This window comes from Neovison vison, chromosome 11, assembly GCF_020171115.1.
Source record: "Neovison vison isolate M4711 chromosome 11, ASM_NN_V1, whole genome shotgun sequence".
NCBI classification, from domain to species: Eukaryota; Metazoa; Chordata; class Mammalia; order Carnivora; family Mustelidae; genus Neogale; species Neogale vison.
Window position 1 is genome coordinate 173,086,524 of NC_058101.1, and position 11,189 is coordinate 173,097,712.

The following is an 11,189-nucleotide window of genomic DNA, read 5'->3' on the forward strand; positions in this document are numbered from 1 at the left end:
GCTGACGGGCTCGGACTTCTCCCTCGCAGCCCTGGAAGACGTTCCAGAGGCGTTTGTAGTCCCGCCGGGCGGGACATTTGAGTATTTGCGCATGCGTTTGGTTTGGGGTTCGATCGGATCCATTTGTATTTGGCGGGGGCCAGAAGGAGCTGACGGGCTCGGACTTCTCCCTCGCAGCCCTGGAAGACGTTCCAGAGGCGTTTGTAGTCCTCCCGGGCGGGACATTTGAGTCCTTCGGGACATTTGGGCCCCGGTGCAGCGGGGCATTTGGAGCTCAGCCTGTGTCAGAGAGATACATGGCCTTGGTTGGAGAGGGGGAATCCGGACCCCCAGGATCTCCGCTTGAGTTTTTGCTTTCGGTTTTGTACCGAAATCGCGCAGCGTCCTTCTTGTTAACTGTTTTGTGTGTCTTACTTATTGTCCTTGGTGTTTTCTTTGACTCTAAAATGGGGCAAACACTTACCACCCCCTTAAGTCTCACTTTAGGTCACTGAAGAGATTCTGAGTTTCTCCTAATAGATGTGGGGGTTTCTCCCTCACTCACTTCCCGTGTTAATGGCTATAACTGGAACCAACTGGGGTTGGTCTAACTCGAGACAGAGACCATAAGAAATATTCCCAAGCAGCTGCCGAAACTCTCTTTGTTTCGGGGAAGTTTCCCTGTGTTCTCTGGCCCGACTTGGACTGCTTAACCCCTCCCTCCTTGCTGATGGGAAAGCATGGCATCTGCTCCTCTGTTGGGGCTTATGAGCTCTAAAACCGGGAATCTTTTCTCTGCCTCCTGGCAGCACTTTGTTTCTTCTGTTTCCCCCTTATCGTGTTTCTGCACCAACGTGCGTGCAGCCTGCATGACTAGCCTCTCGATCATGCACCACGGCTCCTTCTCTCTCCACTGTCAAGGAGCAAGAAGAGCAGCCCCTGGACCTAACGCACCCCCACTCCAGATCTTCCCATGCATGTCTCAGGTAAACATTCAAAGTGGAGTGGGCCCAGGTGAAACGTAAATCACTATTGGAACTAAGTTAAGTTTGTTGGTTTAATTAAGATAAGATGTGTCTTTGAAGTTACAGCAGTAAATGTGAAGCTTTTATTCTATCAAAGTTTATTGAAGGTCAAATAAGCTTGTGTTATTTATTAAAATTTGTTAGCAAAGAAATGACTAAACTAAGTTCTAATGGGTAATTGCTGAAGTAGCTTTCAAAGTCTTTGGTAACCTGAAAGTTTAAAGTTTTGGTTGGATGACAAATGGAATTAAATTATGGACATCTAGGTCTTAAAGGATAAAATGCTAAGTCGTTAATTACTGGATGTAGGTTTGTGCTTTTGATTTCTCAACTGCAAAGAAGCTAAGAGTATTTAAATCTGTTGGTAAACGTGTTTTGCACTTAACTGTTTCATAAATTTGACATCTTAAGATTTCTGTTCTAACAGTTCGCAATTGGTTAATACTTAGTCTTAACTAGAGATTAAGGAGTTTCTAAGACTATCAAATTCTGCTTAGTGTAACTAAAACTGATAAAAATAAGGAAAACTCTATAAAAAAGTAGGTGATATGTAAAAAAGATTTAAGGAATGGGAATACATTTTGTTGAAGGTTAGGGAAGGTAATTTTGTCCTCAATAAAATGGTTGTTTGAAAGAAAATGGCTTGGGACAAAACCTGAATGCAAAGGAAAGATGTAAAAGGTTTGTGAAGGGAAATCTTCAGAAAAGGAATTTTAGATATGGTCAGGACAGACTAAAAAGGAAGAAAAACAACCTCCAAGGTGATTTAATACTCTCCTGACCTGCCTCCACATAGATTATACTTCCAAGTAAAGTATAAGGGCCATTTGGCCTTGAGAGATTAAGGAAGCAGCCCAACCTAGAGAGACTGCGAAAACACCCGGTTGCCATCCTCCATTGCCTGTAACCATAGAAATTCACTCTAATCTGTAAAGAGTAAAAAGGGAGATTGATCACCTCCCATTAGCCAGAGATACCCAAAAGGGAGGGTATCCAACCTGTTTGAATCTGAAGAGTGCCTGACTGTGTAAATCTGTCTGTACGGCTTCACTGCTTCGGCTACGGAGTCTGAGTGGGCTGCACCCCGAGTCTCGCAGGGCGTCATATGGCAGAACGGTCATCTACTCCACGGAGTAGCCTGGTCTAGGGTTTATTCGGACAGGCCTTAGCTAAAACGCTCCTAAGTTCCTGTGGGGAATGCGAGCAGGACAGCAGGGGAAAGATCCCCCTCCCTTGTCTGCGACATCATTCATGATGGGAGAAAAACCCAGAAAACTCCTATCTTAAGACTGCACACTTAAAAATAAAATTAAAAAGGGAAAAGACACTGGTATAAAAAAAAAAAAAAGCTGATTTTCTTTGTTTAAAAGGACAAAGTTTTCTTAGATTAATTGATCAGATAAGAGAATGTAAATGGTTTTCTCTTTGCCAGCCCAGAAAACCCAGTCTCTATGTTTTGTTTTATCACGTGTTTAACATCCCTAATTATATTTAGGCATGTGCTTTAAAACTTTCTAAGATTTTAGCAATTGTTGACAAGATTTAAACCAATGATAAACCTTGGGTTACATTTGGGAAAATGCTATAATTATTCTAGAGATTCTATACATTTCCTAAAGTTTTAAATGTTTTAAAAGATCATCGCTTGATATTATAATTACAGAAATGTTATGTGTCACAGAAGTAACCTGATTTCCTTGTCAGCTAAATTGTAAACTCTTGTCTCATCAGCTCTAACCATATCCATTCCGAGTTTTGTCATTTGTAATTGTTTTAATTCTCTTGTAAAATGAGTTTTATCTTAAAGGAGATTCATATAAAGGACTTCCAGGACAAATACAGATATTTGATATACTTGAAAATCCTAAAACTGAAATGGGTAAGAATTTCCAAAACTAACTAAAGGTGCATTCACCAGAATTAGTAACATGGAACTAAATGAACTAAAAGATTATAATGTTGTGTCTCTTATTTTAGACATTGCTGGTTCTCTCTAATGTTTGCTCTTCCAGACTAGGGATACTTTTTCTTAAGTTATCTGTAACTCACAGAGATGTAAAAGTGCTCAAGGCATTCAACTTTTCTCTCTATCTAAACCCTCTGAAACCAAAAGGTCTCAATAAGTATTCTTTCTTCCATGGCAATCAATCATTTGCATAAGTTCAATAAGAATCTGTTCTCTTTGTAACAGGACAGCATTGGAAACTGGTTATTTTACCAAGGCTTTGACTGGAATGTCATAGTTGAAAAAGACATGCATAGACTCAGATATGACCAGACAGCTTTAAGGAACTAAGGTTGACTTTATGAAACCTGGAGCCATAAAGCCCCTTGGGACTATTGGCCTGATACCTTGTTTACAGAGTTCCCAGCAGCCTCACCAGGTGAGTAAAGAATGTCACTCCTTGGTAGGTGCAGAATCTCATGAAGAGGCATATGCCCAAATCGACAGGTATTGCAGGCATGCCTGATGGCAAGTATGTGGCTTGGCTTCTGGCCTGGAGAGGCTACTAGAAGTTCAACCTAGAGATTCCTTATAAGAAGTTCCAGCAAAGCAGATTCTAAAAGATCTATATGATCACACTCAACTGTTCTTGCTGAGCTTATGTAAATAATGGGCCAAGTTTGTTAAAACTGGACTTGTTTCACAAGTGACTTAGTCCTGATTTGGCTATCTCTGTAAATGAGGGTTATCTTAGAGAGAAAAATTATATTTTAATAACACACCTTTATGGATATTAAATTCTAGATTCGATTGTCTTTAAATGTTTGTTTACCTAAGCTAAACAATTTGAGGTAAACTTCAGAGAAGTTACACAATAGCTTCTTTAATCAATCTTATTATCTTGTGGGTATATTAACAAGACCCCACGGCACATGATTAAACAACTGGAAAATGGGATTGATTCCCCTATAATTGTATAACTTAACTAACACCTTGTTTGTGGCTGGGATAATGAAATTGCCTAAAGGCCAGCCTATTGCACTCCATAGGATTAACTATGGACTTATAGAGATAATGGATGACCCCACTTTCTTTATGATTAGATCGGATGATGCATGGGGAACTCCCCTTATCTCTTGACAAGTTTTCTCACTTGCCAGTGATCCTCTGTAATCAGGATATTGTTAAGGCTGGACCACTCAAAGGTCTTCTTATTGGTTTCATCCCTTAGTCATATTTATCCTAGAGGCCACCTCTGTTGAGGTGCAATTGCAAACAGATGCTTTAGCGAAACCTAAAACAGCCCCTAACTAATGAGTTCACATCAGGTCCAGATTTTTCCTAGAATTCAAAGGCCACCAAAGAATGATGAAGGCCGACTAATTAAATATTGGGCTATACTTACAGATATGCCAGATGAATGACAGTTTACTGATGACAATAGTTTTCATAGAAAAAAAAATAAGAAAAGCTAGGTATACTGTAGTGTTCACTAGCACTTTGCAATTGCCAAAGCCTAAGAATAAACATTAACACTGACTCCAAATATGCCTTCCTGGTACTACATGCCCATGGAGCAATTTGGAAAAAAAGGGGATTGCTGTCAAGCCATAACTCCCCAATCAAATATGGGCCTAAGTTACAAAACCCTCCTTAACTTACTAAGGATGGTGTATATCAAATCTGGGATGCATATCTGTGGCTTACACCCACGATTGGACGGCTCAGTCAGAAGGCAGTTTTATGCTGGGAACAAAGAAATCATACGAGTGATATTTGGGCAAATAACACACTATATCTGGGATGGCTATCATTAGAAATGTGTTACCAAATAATAGTACTCCAGGCTATTAACTGGACAAGGTGACCTGGCATTAGATGGCCAGCTCCAAACAGAACCCACTGGATATGTGAAACAAACCTGTGGCCCTGGCTTCCTCCAGGGTGGATAGGTCGCTGTACCTTAGGATTTGCCTGGATTCATGGGCGCATTACTAAAACCATTACAACTCCAGCTAGTCTCCCCAACTTAAAACAAAGATGGATGCGATCTATTTTTTTAAATGGTATAATCACTTAGCATCCATTTTTGTTCCATCTTTGTGACTAGAGGATGTCATGTGGCATATATGTAATTATCAAGACAGAATGTTGTGTGTACATCCCAGACTATCACAAAAATGTCACAGGATTAATAAAGGATATGAATGCCCAGATTAAAGCTCTACAAGATCCTTCTCTCTCTCTCAGCAATTGGTTAGCTTACTGGTTTGGAGGAGGACTGTAGCCAAATCTCCTTTTTGGGCTTCTCATTCTTATTGCCTTATTAGCCTTAATATGTTGCTTTGTTCGCTGTTTCTCTACTTGGTGCCGAGACTCCATCGCTGCAATGACTTCACCACGACAGATGATCCTTACCATGCGCAAAGATACTTTTTCACTGTCAGCACTGGATTCAGCTGCCTCCGCCTTTTGTAACTCCCCTATACATTCCTCCACTGATCAATGTTGACCTGAGTAGGTAGGGACAGCTCTACGCCCCTATTCAGCAGGAAGAAGTTACAGAAGATAAGACCTTCCACCTTCAACCACCTTAAAGATTTAAGGGTCAAAATTGTTCAGGAGGCTGGCTGAAGAGGGAGCAGGGGCTGGCGCCTTGCACCCCCTCTCCACCCCTCCCCTTGGTAATATGTATGACCTTTCACAGGCACCCCTGACTGCCCTGAAAAAAAAAAGAACAAATGTTTATATTGCAGAGATCACAGTCTTGTAAGGCAGGAGTCTCCCTTTGTTTGCAAATGTCCTTGAGATTTACAACAAAGAAGTTACCTTATCAATAGCCCAATTTCCAAAGACACATAACTCAGTTCCTCAAGCCCATCTGCAAGCCCTGCAGCTAGTACACCCTAACATCTGCAAGCTAGCAATGGGAACTCCAGCCAATTAGGACGTAGAAAATTACTTTGACCGCCTTCACAACCATCCCCCCCGGGGGTGACTCGGGTTAAATCCTTGGGGAAGCTATGGGGACTGAAGTCACCAAAGTATGTTAAGAACACTTATGCCCCGGGTTTCACAGACCCAGAGAGTGGACCTACTGTAGTGGGACATCCCACTTTTATTGTCGCTATTGGGGCTGCAAAACCACTGGTGACACAGCAATATCAGCTAATTCGACAGACCGGATCCCAAACTGACCTGGTACAGGACCAGAGCGAATGGATATAAGATTCTATCCATGATAAAGAAAAAGGGGGGAATGAAAGACTCCGCATATAGACACCCCCCCCCCCCAGCCATTGATTAACTAACTGCTTCTTGGCTTTTCTGTAATCCCTCGCCCTTCCCCTGTTAGACCCCTCCCCCAGTTAATTGTTTAACCACTCCCTTGCCTTTCTGTAACCACTTGGCTTTTAGGGGGTGATACTGGTCTCCTGTTTCAACAGGATACTTTATGCGCATAGTCACATAGGCAAGGGGGGTCGCCTAGGTACGTGGGCCTAGTCACGTAGGCAGGATGTTTCTCTGCTGAGTAATAAGGTCCAACTCCCCCTCCTCACTCCCCCTCCCCACCTTTCTCTTCGCGCGCCGGGGTCCTTCAAAGCCAATCTACAAACACCGAGTATGCCTTACATTCAAACCAGCCAATAAGAACCTTGTAACTATGTTTCTGCTTCTGTACGTATGCTTTCGCTTCCCCAAACCCCATAAAAAGGCCCTGAACAAAGGGCTGGCGCGCGAGTCTTCCTAAGACTTGATCGCCCGCAGGTACCTGTGTCAACTCAATAAACCTCGTGCTGTTTGCATCTGATCAGTGGACTCGGCTTGGTTTTTGGGTCCGGGGGTCTCCTCCTGAGAAGGGGTCCATTCCGGGGTGCTTGGAGCCCCGGGGGGATCTTTCACCCCCATTTATAGGAATTACCTGCCTCAGAGGATCCTGTGATGCTTTAGAAAGGGATGATCTCTCCAAGACAGAGAACATACTGAGGAAAGAAGAGAGCCAAATCTGAGCTCATGGAAACTTAGATTTCAGGATTAGAGAAAGTGTAAAGCACAAAGAAGCTATGAAAGCCAGTAAGAAGAGATTGCAAGGCTGATTCCTGGTACGATGGAGAAAACACATGAAAACTTTTCTCTACCACCAAACACCACTGTAAAACCTGAACAGAACTCATGGCACAGCTATTTGGGGTCTCTGAAAAGCAAATATCTCCAGCTGGATCAAAGAAGAATGCCAGAATTGGAAGTACCACTGATTGGTACTTCCAAAGACAATGTTACTGTCTTTCCTCTTGATGAAGTTCTAGAACCTAGGTGAGGTTCGGTGGGCTGAGGTCCGGAGCCGATGACCAAGAAAGAATTCTTGAGACATCTTTGGTGCAAAATGGTGGTTTATTAAAGCACGGGGACAGGACCCGTGGGCAGGCAGAGATGCAGCCGCCCCTGGTTGTGAGGGATGGCAGGTTATGTACCCTGCAGTTGGGAGAAGGTGAGGGGAAGGGAGGTTTCAATGGAGTTTTCATATGCTAAAGAGGGCCTACAAGGTGCCAGGATGTCAGAGGCCTACCGGAGGCCTTGCCCTTGTGGCTTGATCAATGTTGTCTTTAGACCAGCTATTAACATTAAGATAGCTGGGAGACTCAGGACGTCTGGGTGGCTCAGTTGGTTAAGCAGCTGCCTTTGGCTCAGGTCATGATCCCAGCATCCTGGGATTGAGTCCCACATTGGGCTCCTTGAAAATCTTAAAAAAAAAAAAAACTCAAGAAGAATTAAATTTTATTTTATTTTATTTTTTTAAAGATTTTATTTATTTGACAGAGAGAAATCACAAGTAGGCAGAGAGGCAGGCAGAGAGAGAGGAGAAAGCAGGTTCCCTGCGGAGCAGACAGCCCGACGCGGGGCTCGATCCCAGGACCCTGGGATCATGACCTGAGCCGAAGGCAGAGGCTTTAACCCACTGAGCCACCCAGGCGCCCCAAGAATTAAACATTTTAGAACTGAAAAATACATAACTAAACGGACTTTATTGATCCAAGGACGGAATGGACATGACAGAGGAGAGTCATTAAACTTGGAGATAAGAGAAATCATTTAATGTGACCAACAGAGAGAAAAAGAAGGAAAAATATGGGCAAAACCTCAGGCGCCTGGGGGCCAAAAATAAAAGGTCTAATATTCTTGTCATCTGAGGCCCAAAGAAAAATAGAAAATGCTAAAAAACTACTTGAAGAAATCATGGCTGAAAATGTACCAAGTTTGGTGAAAAAGTCAAGATTCAAGAAGCTAAGCAAGAAAGATATATTCAAGACACACATACCCAAACACATCAAAATCAAATTGCTGAAAACTAAAGACATATTAAAAATTCTGAAAGCAGCTAGAAAGAGAGAAACCCATAAGCAAACAACCATCCTAATGGCAGATTTCTCACCTGAAGTCACACAGGCCAGAAGAAGTAGCACATTTTTTAAGCACTGTAAGAATTATACATCTGGGGGCAGATGTATAATTCAAAGCCTGCTTTGCCCTCTCTCTCTTGCTGCCTGCCTCTCTAATTGTGATCTCTCTGTCAAATAAATAAAATCTTAAAAAAAAAAAAAAAAAGATTATACACAGAGAATTCTATATCCAGGAGAATGTCCTTCAGTAATGAAGATGAAATAAAGATTTCTCAGACTAAGAAAAAATAAAGAAATTGGGAACCAGAAGACTTACTCTAAAAGAATTGCTTCAAGAAGTTTCTTCATTCAAAAAAAAAAAAAAAAAAAGAAGTTTCTTCACTCAAAAGGGAAATGAAACCTGGAACATCAGGAATGAAAGAAGAGTAAAAGAAATGGTAAATGTAAAGTAAGCTTTACATTTGGGGCATCTGGGTGGCTCAGAAGGTTGGGTGTCTCGCTCTTGATTTTGGCTCAGGTCATGGTCTTGGGGTGGTGAGATTGAGTCCCATGTGGGGATCCCAGCTGGGGAATGGGGTAGGGGATAGTCTGCTGGAGATTCTCTCTCTCCCTCTGCCTCCGCCCCTCCCCGTTTGCTGTCTCTGAGAGCACACACTTGCTCACAGAGGGGAGGGGCAGAGGAGAGAATATTCAAGCAGATTCCCCACTGAATGCAGAGCCCCGTGGGGACTGATACAGGGCTTGATCTCACTGCCCATAAGATCATGATCTGCGCTGAAAACAAGTCAGATGCTTAACTGACTGAGCCACTATATTTTTTTTTTTTGAGCTCCTAAAATATGTTTGACATTTGAGTGCAAAAAGTATAAAATTGTGTGATGGGGTTTTTGATATAAAAGGGTGTAACATATAAGACAGCTACAGCATAAATGGTAGAAGGTAAGGAAACCTATATGGTTATAAGGTTTCTAGAGTAACCACTAAAAACAAAATAAAACCAAACAAATCACAACAGAGGATAACAGGAAAATCTTCTAGTACTTGGCAATTAAACAATATACTTCTGAATATTCCATGGGTCAAAGATGCTGTCAAGAAGGGAAATCAGAAAACAATTAAGCTGAATGAAAATGTAAAATATCAAAATCTCTGACAACAGTAAAAGCAGTTGCTTGAGGAAAATGTATAGCAATTGGTATGAGTGAAAAGACAGAGTTGACATGTTAATTGGAAATGGTAGACGAAAACACTGCCTATTATACATTCTTATAAGAAAAAGAAAATGCATGTATGTCCCTTGCTTTAGTGTATGATATTCTGCAAGAATAAAATCTACTGCCAAGGGGCACCTGGGTGGCTCTGTGGGTTAAAGTCTCTGCCTTCGGCTCAGGCCATGATCCCAGGGTCCTGGGATCAAGTCCTGCATCAGGCTCTCTGCTCAGCAGGAAGCCTGCTTCCCCGACTCTCTCTGCCTGCCTCTCTGCCTACTTGTGATCTCTCTCTCTGTCAAATAAATAAATAAAATCTTAAAAACAAAAACAAACAAAAAGAAACACCAAAAAAAACTACTGCCAAGTGTTTACCTCTGCGAAGTAAGGGAGGGGGTTGTGAATGAATGCAGGGAGACTTGTTGTGTGTCTTTCTTTAGTGTTTGTCTTTTTAAAATTTTTTATTTTTTAACTTTTTAAAGATTTTATTTATTTATTTGACAGAGAGTCACAGTGAGAGAGAGGGAACACAAGCAGGGGGAATGGGAGAGGGAGAAGCAGACTCCCACTGAGCCAGGAGCCTGATGCAGGACTTGTCCCAGAACACTGGGATCATGACCTGAGAAGAAGGCAGACTCTTAATGACTGAGCCACCCGCCCCAGTGTTTGTCTTTTTTTAAACATGCATATGTTCCTTTTATAGTTAAAAAATACTAACATGGGGGCCACTGGGTGGCTCAGTCAGTCGAGCGGCTGCCTTCGGTTCATAGCGCTGGGAAAAATATTAGAATAAACCAAATCAAGTAGGAAGAAAGAAATAATGAGAGAACTCAGTGAAATTATTTTCTATTATACTTATTTTTTTTAAATGAAAAGCTGGTTCAGACCCACTGACTTGATGTAATTGCCTATTAATGGGTTACAACCCAGGTTGAAAACATTGATTTTTAAAACTTCCAGGGGAAAATAAATGTTCTAGACTTTCTTGTTAATTTATAAGTTAGTGTTTAGAATATAACCAATCACAAAATTGAGTGTAAGGTCTTTTTAAAGGATATAACTAGCCAGATTTGTACCCCTTTGTGATCCTTTCCTGACATCACCAGGCATATAATCCCTTCCGCTTCTTTGTTCCCAAATAATATTTCTTCAATAGTCAATAAACATTTTCATAGTACCAAGGCACATAGCATGCTGTTGGCCTCTCTCAAAATTGAGGTCCCTGAGGACAGATGTGGTGGTGTCTCTTTTCTAAATCCAGCTTTTATTTTTTTTTTGAAGATTTTATTCATTTATTTGACAGAGAGAGATCACAAGTAGGCAGAGAGGCAGGCAGAGCGAGAGAGGAGGAAGCAGGCTCCCTGTTGAGCAGAGAGCCCGATGCGGGACTCGATCCCAGAACCCTGAGATCATGACCTGAGCCGAAGGCAGCAGCTTAACCCACTGAGCCACCCAGGCGCCCTAAATCCAGCTTTTATTAATGAGAGTAGTATCTATTGGCATTTACCATATTTGAAATTTTAAAATTTTATTAATAAACCTATTACATGTTGCAAAGAATAACATGTTTTATAAAACCTACATTTTCCAAATTAAACAGAAAAATGGCCGTTCACATTTTTGCAAGTCTCTT